Source organism: Papilio machaon, chromosome 14 (assembly GCF_912999745.1).
Source record: "Papilio machaon chromosome 14, ilPapMach1.1, whole genome shotgun sequence".
Taxonomy (NCBI): Eukaryota; Metazoa; Arthropoda; class Insecta; order Lepidoptera; family Papilionidae; genus Papilio; species Papilio machaon.
The window spans coordinates 6,454,713-6,469,129 of record NC_059999.1 but is presented as its reverse complement, the minus strand read 5'-3'; the positions used below and the strand labels follow the sequence as shown (position 1 = coordinate 6,469,129).

General features: G+C 31.9%; 1 protein-coding gene across 1 annotated transcript in view; it reads right to left on the bottom strand.

Annotated features, from left to right (window-relative positions):
* LOC106708395 (connectin) overlaps nt 1–14,125 on the bottom strand; it is a 39,080-nt gene extending 24,955 nt beyond the window's left edge. Inside the window, exon 1 of the mRNA XM_045681016.1 lies at nt 13,947–14,125. The gene's annotated coding sequence lies outside the window, so the exon portion shown is untranslated. The remainder of the gene's footprint in view (nt 1–13,946) is intronic.
* Nucleotides 14,126–14,417: the final 292 nt, after the last annotated feature.

The following is a 14,417-nucleotide window of genomic DNA, read 5'->3' as shown; positions in this document are numbered from 1 at the left end:
CTGTCATAACGGTAGGCCGATCAACCAAACCCGGCTCAACATTTAAGGCTGTTGGCAGTTAATATCCAGTAATATCCAGAGTTTCCTTCCGTTATCTAAAATGTGCTTCCTTGTCTTGGAACGTAAAATCCATGATTTTAGTTTAAGAGTCTCCGGAGACACATTACAAACGAGACTACGTGCAGCGCCGCTGTCGTATTTTATTAAATGCAAATTTAAACTGCCCATAAATTATATGGGAAACTGAAAACGATTATGCAAGAAAGTTTCTACTACAACTTAATAGATAAAGAAACTTCAACGATATTTTACAAAAATAAACGCAATGTTATACGCTATTTTAATTTTAGCAAGCAAAACTAGCTGTCGCTCGCGACTTTGTGCGCGTGGAATTTTTTTTTAGTGAGTATGCACTGTTTCGGACTGCAATTCATATATGTTCGAAATATCATCTAGATTCATCCATTCGTTGTGAGATTACGTGGTAACAAAATCTATATATTCATTATCCAAACATTATTTTTCTTCTTTTCAGCCTTCTGACGCCCAAAGCTGGGCACAGGTCTCTCCCAAAGATCACCACTATGATCGGTTCTGTGTTACCCGCATTCAGGATACTTCCGCAACCTTGACTTGATCATCGGTCCATTTTGCGGGAGGTCTGCTCACGCTGCGTCGACCTGTCTGTGGCCGCCATTCTAGTACTTTGAGTCCAAACATTCGCATTTAAAACATTTGGAAAATTGGTAAGTTTACAGAGATAGAATGTAGTAACAACAACATCTGTTGCACGAATTGGCCGACTCGTCCGGTGCAATACCACGACTACACGGAAGTGGATGTTATTCCCCGTTTAATATGACGAGTGTGCGTTCCGGAGGACTAATTTAAGTCCTCATCCCTTTCCATCCTTTTCATATAAGCAAAGAAACCAGGTCCAGGTACGAGAAAATATTTCCTTTAAGTGCGTCTCCTCCTCCGTCTACTAAAGGTAGGCAACACATCTGCAATTGCGGATGTCTATGGGCAGCGGTCGCTTCGCTATTGCGGCGAATTTCATCGTTTTATGCTCGTTTTCCACCTTATAATATTAAAAAAAAGATTTTACCCAGCAGTTTGGAAGCAAACTAGTAAAGTATGGTAGAATCTTCATTAACGAGTCGAGATGTAGAATAAGGTCAAGATAGTGCTTAAGATCATTCTACATGACTCATTAAAATCTGCATGATTTTCTTAAAAGATTTACAAAATTATGAAAAAAAAACATGAAATATGGAACAAAAGAAGTAACACATCACAAAACTTTAAGCTTTGAGTATTAAAAATTTACTTTACAAAATGTTCGTAGAAACAATTTATGTTACGCTTTAGTGAAAAAAAAAAAACAAAAATTATTAGACGTTATAACATTTTCAATTCATTCTCAGACCGCTGGGAAATTGCGGGGCCGAGGTCGATGTTCGCGGTTAAATTTTAAATGCATAGTTTTTAAAGAAAATATTTCATAATTCAATGAAGACAACTTAAAGACACAATTGGAAAATGCGAGAAGAATGTAGTACTCGGAAGTAATGGGAAGGGGAGGGACTTAGCGAGGTAGGTTACATAGGTATGGAAACTATCTTTGTACTATAAACAGCCTTACACATATCTTTAGCTTGGATTCTACGATAGAATTACGTATCATTATATAATTCATTTTCAGTTACTCTATGTTTATTTTACTTATCTGATGAGCGTTGACGTTTAACATTAAGCTATGTTTGAAAATTAATTTTATTTTTATAAGTTCAAAAGAGATAAGATATTTTAGAATATTGTTAGATAATTACCATGCATTTATCAACACCCACATGCTATAGACGTACACGTACTGACCTATAATCTAGTAATTATCATTTATACATAAAACATAGTCTTACTAATATTTTAAATTCGAATGTTTGGATGGATTTTTGTTTGAAGATATCTTCAAAACGGCTCAAAGAATCTTGATGAAATTTGGCACATATGTAGATCATAGTCTGGAAGAACACATAGGATTATTATGTTTTTTTTATAATTCTGCGCGGACGGCGTCGAGGTCGACAGCTAGTAGATAATAAAATCAAAATGATGCGATGGTCCAAATCGTGCAAATATAATTTTTATACTCATAAAAATGTTGTAAACTTTAAAAAAAAATAAGCTACTTTTCGCTCTTGCATTTGTTTTTCAAAAAGTTGTTCCCCAGTTCTCCATTGTAGTGTTTTTAATTACTGCTAACTTTGTTTACTTGGGTAAATTAACATTTACTTAAGTGTAATTAAGCTCGGAGTGTGGGTAATGTTTAGGACGAGTTTAGTTAATTATCAAGAAACAAACGAGGTCTGTAATTGTTCCAACTCACGCTGACAGAGCACACGACGTGCTTCAGTGTACGAATTACTCTTCCTTCGCAATATCTTGGAGCTTACATAACTTAGTCGTACTGAGAACTAATAAGTTGTACGATTTATTCTACAATTTTAAGCAAAAACGTTATTTTAGATCGTGACTTTTACTAGAATAATTTTATGAATGTTAGTACATTTGTAACCGCCTGGAGCATAAACTACTAAACTGATTTTGACATGTGAGGTGTTAATCATTTCGTATTCTTTCTCTGTATTTAATACTAACTGTCACCCGCCACTCCGTCCGCATGGAATTAAAAACGTAATAAATAGCCTTTTTGTTCTTCCAGACTTCATCAAGATCTGTTGAACCGTTCCGGAAATACCTTCAAACAAACATCCATCCATCCATCCATCTTAACATTCGCTTTTATAAGTAAGAAAGTAAGATTACATCGACATAAACTTTATATAGAAAGTAGGCTATAAAAATCTCAAGTATTCAAAAACAAGTACGGAACTAAAAAGTAAGTTGAAATTTTTAGTTTTTTAAACTAATTTTTGTTTGTTAAATATTTGCCGTTGTATTAGTTTTCCTTTGATACGTCTTTTATTTAATATAAGAAGACAGATGGTAAAAAGCCACACGTATCCAATTAAGCTTATTCCTCATAGTACATATTGCTTTCCGTCAAAATATAGTTATTCTTATTTCTTGTTTCATAAATTTATTCCGCCCTCGTGGAAATGGAACGGTAATATCAATATTTATATCCCAAAGGACTTGTTTACGAGCGCTGCCGACCTCAGAGCAGCTGATGTTTTATAGACTTGGGTTTCTTGTTTTACCAAACATCGTCCATCCTCATTTATTCCACAACTTTGGTGGCAATTTATTGTTAAGTGATTTTATGATATTTCTTTATAATATAAACGTACAGAACTTGAGCAAATCTTCTCAAAAATTATTGAAAGATTTTTTTAAAGTAAAGAGAATTTATTGATTTATAAAAGCAAAGGAAATTTGTGGAACTCTTTGGGAAAGGCTTGTGACAAACAGCCTTTTAATAATTCATAATTAAGAAACACGATAATTATAAAATGATTATCAAAAAAAAAAATCTTACTGCTTAGATTAAGACTGTCCAAGAAGTCTAAATTACAAGCATACGTTACAATTCTTAACATTTGCTAAAAGGCAATAACATTAGCTAATGCAATATTAAGCTCTATTGACCTCACCCTCAAATTATATCGAAGAAAGAATAACAGAAAAAACATAAAAAATAAATTTTATGACCACTTAATATTAAAAGAAAAGAGAATAAAAAAATTACAATAGACAATAGAAATTTATTTACTAAATGTTACTAAGGTCAAGTAGAAGCTCCAAAATTAGTCAAGTCTGTTCCCAGACAAAAGTAATTTGTACGTGACCAGAGAACCTTCTAGATAAATTGTATTAACTACAATTTTAGACTTAAATTTTCTTGAAACTTACTACCTCTTACTCTTTCTATCTCCATTTATCATGAGCAGGTTAGAAAAGGATAACATTTCTTACTCATGCTACAGCTGTTTCGTTCTATATGTATTTCGTTAACTTTGTTCGCGAATTGTTTGGTATTAAAGTATGACTAAGTGTACGTTAAAAACCTAAAATATATCCAAGTGCTGCGTCAACATGCATATTGTTAGGATGTCTATATTTACACTAGACGTCAGCCTTCACGGACATTTGGCTGGGACCGTGTTTGCGGACATACAACTGTTTATACAAGCCAACGTCAAATATAGACGAACTAGAAACTATATTTTCTAGGTTAACCCATGAATTTAGTTTAGGCTAATTGCGCACTTTTTTACGACTATCGCAAACTAGCATTTTACTATAAAAATGTCTCATGTATGTGTAAGTTTTTTTTTTTTTGGTAACATCTTGTGGTAAACTATTTAAAATGGGTTATTTGCGATTGTTTTCTGTCTCCGGAAAAAATTTACAAAACAAAAACTAAAACTTGTAAAGAAAAGATTGTATCTCGTAGAGTTGAGCCATACCATAAATTTGTAAAGGAAGCTTTTACATTTTATTCGTAGTTAGCGGACCCCTTTTATTTATAGATTCCACCCTTGTCAAATAGAATGGTCCAAACGGGTCTTGTTAACCCTATTTAATCCTTTCTTACTTACTTAACAGTTATAGTCTATGTAATCGCTAGCGCAACGTTTATATCCTCTAACTTTTAATACAATTAAGAATTAAAGGTTTTGATTCTAAATAATTTATTTATACAACTTACTCTATTGTATAATTACGTCTACTACATTAAAACTTTGGATGTAACACTGATGTAAAAATTTACGAACTTATATAATTTTGAATTAAGCTTTTATTTGGAGTGAATTTTACAAGATTTGACAAAATTTGTTTTATTAATAAAAAAATGTTATATGAAAGTCCTGAAAGACACGACGCAACCCCGAGGCCACAACAAACTTACTATGGTGATTTTCTAGATTACATAAGATTTTCTACCGCATGCAGTCTTTAATTAGTCATTAAAGAAGCCCCTTAAAATATATTTCTCATACTAAATCTACACTAAAATACCGCCATTGATGACTCTTAGGGCTTGTACACATCATAAACATGATGCGAACGGCGACGTTATAATATTAAATTATGTCGTGCCGCTGAAATACGATGCGATGTCGTAGCGTATACATGTGTACGAGCCCTTAGGACGAAAGTAAGCAATCGTTAAGTTGACAAATGTATTCATATTATAATGAATCTTACTAATATTATAAATACGAATGTTTGAATGGATGGTTGGAAGGATGATTGTTTGAAGGTAACTCCAGAAAGGCTGGGTAAGATCTCTATGAAATTTAGCACAGATGTAGAACATAGTCTGAAAGAACACGTAGGCTACTAATTGACTTTTTTCTTTATACCGCGCGGACGGAGACGCGGTATACAACTAGTACTAGTACATATATATTTAATATGAAAGATAAATATGTCAAATCAATACAATTTTTGGCTGTTGTTTGCCAATTAAGGTAACTGGTAATAAAGACATAGCAACAGCCTAATGATGGCGGCAACATAATTCCAAAAAAGTCATAGTTATGGGCGTTAGTGATCTAATTTCTAATACAAATTTGGATGACCGATAGTAAATCATGACCAGTCATTCATAGTTACACAATCAAAAATTTAGTAGAATATCCGTCTGCTAATGTCTAGATTTAATAACAAAACAGTGACCATCTGTTTCCACTGTCAAGATACTTGTACAAAAACATATTGATATCCTGCTCCTTATCATTGCAAAATAAAAATCTTACAATCTTACTTCTTACTAATATTATAAATGCGAATGTTTAGATGGATGGATGGATGGGTATTTGAAGGTATTTCAAAAACGGCTGCATGGATCTCAATGAAATTTAGTATAGAGGTAGAGCATAGTCTGGAAGAACACATAGGCTACTTATTAAGTTTTTTTAATTCTACGCGGATGGCGTCGCTGGCGACAGCTACAGTAGTAATAAATATTTTGTAACAGGAGTTTCAGCTGTGGAAAATAAAAGATTGAAAGTTCAGTAATTTAACCGTGAAAATATAACAAACAGACTTTATATTGTAAACAATATTTTAAATACTAAAATAAACTTGTCTTATATTAGTTTACGTTAACATGTACTTAAATACATGAATCTTTATTTCAAAGGATAATAAATCAGAGTTTTATCTTCGAGCAAGGTCGACGTTCACTCTTCGTAAGATAAGAATAGTAACTACTAGCATATTACGCTTCGATGATAGATTTACGACCAGTGTAACTAAACCGGGGTAAGCAGAAATAGCAATTATTTTCTGAGTATCATTAAAACTAGTGTAAAACACGAAACGACTTTATGTAGGATTAGCTGTCACCCGCGACTCCGTCAGCGCAGAGTTAAAAAAATCTTATTAAGTAGTCTCTATGTTCTTCCAGACAACGTTCTACATCTGTGCCAAATTTCATCCAGATCCGTTGAACCGTACCTGAGATACCTTCTAAAAAACATCCATCCATCTATACATCTATATTTATAAGTAGGATATTTTATGGTGCGATGGATTTTTAACTGTCATAAATGTGTTCAAACATAATGTCGTCTCTGATTATTTTTTTTGAGAATGAGTGAAAGAACTCTATGTTTTATAAATGTGTGTCGATAGTGGAAATCTAAAGAAACATAATCACATAAATATTTTAATTAAACATTAATAACTCTAATATTAAATCTGAATTTTATAAGAGTTGTCGAAATCCAATTTTAACAATTTTAAATAAATTAATGAGTAACAGAATCACAATATTGTCCTCCCTTTTCATTTTAGTCGTGTTATAATTTGACGAGATAAATCCAAAATATAAAACAGTAATATACTATGCATCTACACAAGTATTCAGTTGAAATATCCCAGGAGATATACATTGGCAGTAAATTCAAAGTTTATGAGACGCGTTTCTGCGTTTGATGGATTTTGAAACGGAATATCTTTCATTTATATTTCTTCTTAGCAACATTAAAAACTATAATATTTCTATTGACATTTTCTTACAAAAATCTAAATCTTAAGATTAACAAATCTTTGGTTAAATTAGAAACATATGTTTTTACTGATCATTGTAATAATTGATTTGGTTCCTTTAATTCTCACATTTTGCTACGAAAATATATGAAAGTAATTATCAACATTTATTTGTATTTGTATTAATAACATATATAAAAATATCATACGGTTAACAAGAAGAGTCCAAAATTAAGTAAATATTTTCTAAAGATTATATATCAATTTAATTCTACTTTATCTTTAAACAAAAGGCTTTAGTTATATAACACAAAGGTCTGTATTAACAAATTGTTCGCTCAAGTAAATAACGTAATTACTCTTAGCTGTCAGCTCCATCGTGTGATATAATATATCAAACAATGGCCCTTATAAAGGTCAAGAATTACCCTTAGACCAGTGAACAATTATTTAAAGTATATTGTGTTGTGAACACACTGTTCTAAATACACTGAACGTCTTCTTCTGTTCTAAATATGTTTGAATTAGGCAAACACTTGTGACAAATGTTGGGCAAACATTTTATAGGAATTACTTATTTTTATTTAGTAAATTATCAAGATGAAAAGATAAAACAAAAATATTCGTTTGTAATGCCTAAATGAAATCATACAGCTAAACATATTTATATTTTTTATTTGTGTGTTAAAAAAATAATTAGTAGCCTATGTGTTCATCTAGACTATGTTCTACATGTATGCCAAATTTTAGCGAGATCTGTTTAGCTGTTCTGGAGATATGTCTGCATCGATCCATTCATCTAAACTTTCGCATAATATTAGTAAGATATGAATGGTATTAAATACTATTGTCTCTAATTTTTTAAAAATAAATGAAAGCGATGACCACATTTTTTCATGAATGTTAAGACAATTCAAAGAACACAACGAAAATATTAACGTGACCTATTATATATTGTTTGTCATAAAATATCTTGCATTGTGCTCTGACATATGATAAGCCTGTCACTTGCAAGCTACACAAATTATTCTCGGTAAACGTAACATGATAAACATAATAACATAGGGTTAAAATGAAGAGAAATCCAGACAGGGTTTTATGGTTATGTTATTTTATCGTTATGTTATTACATACTTACATTGTTAATTTACTGTTCATTTTTTTTCCTTTTGATTGCTTTGCGTAAGACAAATTAAACGGAATAATTAAATTCTGTACTTTATTTTACTTGAGTGTTAAATATAATTTAAATATGAAATATACATTTTTAAAATACTAATTATGTTTAAAAATAAATTTAAATAAGTTATTACACAATTTGTACAATCTATATATATAAAAGAAAGTCGTGTTAGTTACACCATTTATAACTCAAGAACGGCTGAATCGATTTGACTGAAAATTGGTGGGCAGGTAGCTTAGAACCAGGAAACGGACATAGGATAATTTTTACCCCGTTTTCTACTTTTTTATTCCGCGCGGACGGAGTCGCGGGTAAAAGCTAGTATTTTTAAAAAAATTATCAATGAATCCAGTAAACTTTACTTAAAGCCTGAGATACTTTGATTAATTGAACAACAAAAGGGTTTTGTATTGTGAAGGTGCGCTTTGATAAACAAATTACCGTTATTAAAACAATTAGAGAGCCGTAGGCATTTCAGTTATTTTACATAAACTGCCTCTGCTTTTAGGCTTTATAAATGTATTGTGTGATTATATCGACCGTAACCGTACCTTTTGATAATACTTTGTAACCCTTTATCACAGAAGGTCGATGCTCTAAATATAAAAAAAAACTTGAGAGGTGTCAAGGGACACCCGGATGGAACGAAGTTCCTTTCGATTAATTAGTTATATTAATTATATTATTATATATTATTACCAATGTTTATTCTATGAATAAAAAACTTAAGTCTTCATAAGAAATACATTTTATTTTTATGAATTTTCGTTATATATTGTCACGTCGTTGCCATCGTGAAGTAGCGCTCATTCGTCGTTAACATACTTAATATAGCAAAAAGTGTCGTGACAACTTTTCGTAAGAATTTTTTTCCGTCTAGCCCCCTTTCACAACGCGCGATAAGGAACTTCGTTCCAAAAATAAACGATAATGTCCCACTGTTCTGTTCTGTTGTTTTGTTTCTTTAAATGACTTTATTTATTACTAGTTGTCGCCAACGACTCCGTCCGCGCGGAATTGAAAAAAACATAAGTAGCCTATGTGTTCTTCCAGACTATGTTCTACATCTGTGCCAAATTTTATCAAGATCCGTTAAGCCGTTCCAGAGATACCTTCAAACAGACATCCATCCATCTAAGCTTTCACATTTATAATATTAGTATGATTTACGAGTAGCTTTGTTTTTTCTGTAATCAAATTAAAAAGTTTTTAATCTGTATTTAAATTACTTGATGTGTGCATTGTACACGTATAGGAGAAAGGCGAGCAGTGTGATAGAATCTTGTAAAATATGAAAGCCTGTAATCTCTGAGTGACAGGCGCGAGAGATTACGTAGTTAAATACATTTAATGCGCAGGATAGATTTAAATATATTTGCGCACATTTCTAAATCCAATTTACTCCAAATATTAACTTTGATAATTAATATTTAAGTAATTAATATCTCTTGTGTGCCTTTTTCTTATTTCTAAAGGTCTAGACCCCTCTTTTTGATATTCTCCCTTAGTATTTTCTATTTCTCTTCTCTCATACTACTACCAATGTTAGCCAACAGTATCTAGCCTACCTAAAAATACACGACGTTATTTATTTTAACTATATAAAAATATTGAACTGCTGATAGGGCTTCAAAGTCCTAGAATGGCGTCCACGGATAGATCGATGCTGCATGGGCAGGCCTCCAACAAGATGGGCCGATGATCTGGTCAAGGTTGCAGGAAAATCTTGGATAAGGGCGTCCAAGGACCGAACATCTTGGCTATGTTTAAAGTCTACGCTCAGGAGTAGAGGACATGTGGCTAACCTGATGATAATGATGTAAAATATTTGTAATGTATTTGTGTTAAAATCGTTTACCTCCCGCCTTTGTTTCATTATAATTAAAGAGTTAGATAACACGGGGATAATTGCCAAATTATAATTAGTACAGTTTATATTTAGATTAGGCGCGGAATCCTCTAACGAGCGGCTTTGGAATTTCCTTAAATCCACCACTCGTTATCTCCCGCTGCTTTATTATTGTTTAATTTTGAAGCTATTCTCAGATAAGCAGATTAATATATCAAATATTAATTATTGAATTTTGTGAATATGTTAATTATATTAATAATAAACTATGAATATATAATTGCCATTTAATTAACAGTGATGTATGCAAAAATACTTACTTGAATATAAACTACTAGCTGTCGCCTGCGACTCTGTCCGCGCGGAATTAAAAAAAAACATAAAAAGTAGCCTATGTGTTCTTCCAGACTATGGTCTACAACTATGCCAAATTTCATCGAGATCCGTTGAGCTGTTCTGGAGATACTTTCAAACAAACATCAATCCATCCATCCAAACATTCGCATTTATAATATTAGTAAGATTCAAAGTTACTAGTGGCGTTTGTTTAACGTGTAAATAACGGCTTGAAAAATCTCAAAGCAACGAATATTTAAGTTCATAGTTTCATGTCTGTTATAAAAGAATTTATTACGGTCGAAACAATAACTGAAAAAGATCATCGACCTCACTCCTGATATGAATAGTTTTTAAGTTTATCTCTGGCACAAGAGTTATAACCGGCGATCGATTTTATTACGGCTCCAGAGAATGTCTGAGGCCACTTGACAAGTTAATCTTTCTAAGAGTCGACAGAATTCTATGTCCAATCGAATTTATATTACAACCGAGTCTAATCAGAATTAAAGGTAAATATGTAATTTTGTGAAAACTTTATTTGAATTTTGTTCTAACTGAAAAAAAAAATCGTATAAAAGAAAGGAAACTGACTGACTGGTATAACGCACATAGTCCTAGACGTAAAATTTAACATCGGCGGGTTTTAAGAAAGGATTGTTTTTAATTCGTACAAAACCTTAAGTGCGGGGGCGAGGGTTAAATTTACACGGAGATGTATTTTTCATCCTCAGAATTACACAAAAAAAACTGTTTTAGTTTTTAAAAAAATCATCGTAGTGTAGTAGATGCGGGCGCTAGCCAGTTTCATAAATGAAAAATGTTTTGGTGAAACAAACCACAAAATTCAAAGAATAATTTAAACAAAGGTTGTTAGTTGAAATGAAACAAAGCTTCGGTATACCACCTCTGCTCAGGTACCCGCGGTCTGTATCCCACCAATTTAAATAATTTACAAATTAACTCTGAAGTGTTTGCTCTACAAAGGCCTCTGCAAAAATAATACCAACTCGACGGAATACTGTTTTATATTTTTTTTAATATTTTTGATAATAAATGAATGTTTTTATTTGTATAAGACGGAGTGTAAAGTCTATTTTTTTAAAAACAGAATAGGACAAATTAACAACTACTTGATTTCTTTGAAATATCGAAGTAAGCTTCTGCGACAAGGTAAAAGGTTACCTATGCATTTCCTTCGATTAACAAAGAAGGGGGCATACAGAAAAAATATATTTTCCTGTCTTATACATTTACTACCACTGCCAATTCCACTTTATCTTCTAGAAAATGTTGGGAAGTAATTATAATAACAATGTTATCATTCTTCTAGTTTCTATTCTATAATTACTATCATAATAGTATTAATGTTACTATTATTATAAATGCGTATGTTTATGGATGGATGGATGATTGATTGAAGAAATCTCCAAAACGGCTGCATGGATCTCGATGAAATTTGGTATAGAGGTAGAACATAGTCTGGAAGAATACATGGTCTGCTATTACGATTTTTTATTCTGCGCAGACAGTCGCGGGCGACAGCTAGTACTTTATACTCTAGCAAATCCGGAGCATTTTGCAAGATTTAAATATGTATAAATACTAGATGTCACCCGCGACTCCGTTCGCGCGGAGTTAAAAAAAAAACTTAATTCAGCCTATGTTCTACATCTGTGCCAAATTTCGTCAAGATCTGTTGAACCGTTCCGTAGATACCTTCAAACAAAATCCATCTATTCATCTCAACATTCGCATTTATAATATTAGTAACATAAAAAAACATTCTAGACTTTTATCAGAATATGCTGTCAGTAACGTAATTTAATATATACGAGTTAAAATGTAACATAATGCAAAATATCTTCCATGGTATGAAATTAATGCGTAATCTGCATAAAACGTAGGTGTGCATGTAAACAGTTTTGTATCAAGCGAGCTAAGTTTGAGTGTTTTAAATTATAATGGCCGTTAGAATAATAAATTAACCTCTGCTTTAAACTAGGAAAACGCGTTAATAAACAGTAAACTAGGCTTATGGTATTTAATTATTTTTTTTCGGTTTCAGAGATGAACGTCTATGGTTCTACTGTGCCTACCCTCTGTAGGTGAAAAGATCAGGATGGTGATAAAAGCTCAGCTAACAGTAACTGGGAAAAAAATATTAATCTCTACATATGTGTAATGGAAGATAAGGGGTGTATTTTGATAAACACTTATTCAACCCCACATGTTAAAAGAGTTCTCACTTATGATAATTAATGGAATGTGAACATTGTATAAAAACATCTGGTTGAATAAGTCAAAGACATTAATAGAAAAATATTAATTAGTAAATTTATTATTACTCAGAATAATACGTATTATTTACAAATACCATGCATTTGTAGGCCTTTCGAAGGCTGTTTTTTATAGTAAAAGGTATCAAATGAGCAATAGACCACTTCGCCAAAATAGCGAAATGACGTTGGCCATAGACATCTGTATTTTCAGATTGGTTATCTACCTTTAACTGACAGAGCAGGAGAGGTACAGAAAGAGGACATTAACTCTACCTATTCATCCTATTCACTATCAAATCCACCTATACCTTTCTTATTAGAAAAAGGTGGGTAGAGGACTAAAATTAGGATTCCGACACGCACACTCATCAAACGAAACCCGGATTTACTTCACAGCTATCTTCTGTGTGGTCGTGGTATTGCCCCGGGCGAGCCAGCCCATTCGGCTCTTATAGCTGGCCCTGCCACTGTTATATCTCTTTGTAATGGAGTTTTAAATTAGAGGACAAATTCCTTCAATGACAAAGAATACATTGATATACAAAATAGTTTCAAATTAAGTTAATTTTAGTGACAAATCTTTAAAACTATCAAAAGTTAGCGGACACCTATAGCCATATTACGGTAAGGTCTAAAAACATTCACTCCTTTTCTCTATTCGTTTTAGATTGATTTCAGTTTTGGGTATAATTTCAATGAATACGACATGAAAACATTTTACTAATGTGGTAAATTATAAATAAGAACGTAATTGTTAATTGAATTTACAAACCAGTCATTGTTAAGTATCAGGATGTTCACAATATTAGCGGATTCATATCCACTGTTTCAGTCAACGCATGTTTAGTAAAAAATTGTTGTTATTTACCAGCAGAATTTCTGATGCAAAACAATACACATAAATCTGAAATTCTCATGGTAACCCGCTGATCATTTGAAAATTCTGAACATCTGTGATAAATAAATTCAAAATGTATGAAAAAGATTTGTTGCGACTGATCTGCGCACGCAAATATTTTTATGTTTTATTATTTAAATAAATATTATATTAAATGAATCAACTTATATGATTTTAAATGGTTTTGTAAAAAAATACAAAGTAAATATTTAATTTTTTTTATATTTCATTTTTAAACCTATTTATTTTTAAAGAGAATATTTCAAATTGTGTATTATATGCATATAATTTTTAATGAAACGTAAAAAAATAAACCAATAATGAAATTAATATCTAAAAATGTGTCCAAGTTTTAGTGTTAAAATGACCTACGTTATTTAGTTAAGAAAATAATTCCTGACATATTTAATTAAAATATAAAAAAATACTTACCGAATTAAAAGATATCCAGAAATTACACTAAAATTAGCCACCACACGATACACTGAGATAAAAATTATTAGGTGTATTTCTGCCGTACTTTACGGTCGAATTACGTAGATATCGCTTGAGTACAACCTTTCGCTACGGAATCCCATAGCCGTTTGCCGTTTGCGGAGTCAAGCGCGCTCTTTCGGTGTGCGTCTACGTAGCCATATCATACTGGGACTATTGTCCTTTTATCTATGTATAAGTATATTAATGATATAAACATAACAAGGCTATAGGTTACCATAGATTATGTAATAAAGTCCTGGCATACTTATCTCTTTTCTATCGTCTTTTCTGAGAATAAAGTCCTTTAATTAAAACAATTATAACTACTAGAGTACCGCCTTATCTCTGTTAACACAATAAACGCAATTCATTCAAAACTTATTAAACTAATATTCGATATTTTTACTAGTATACGAAGTAATTAAT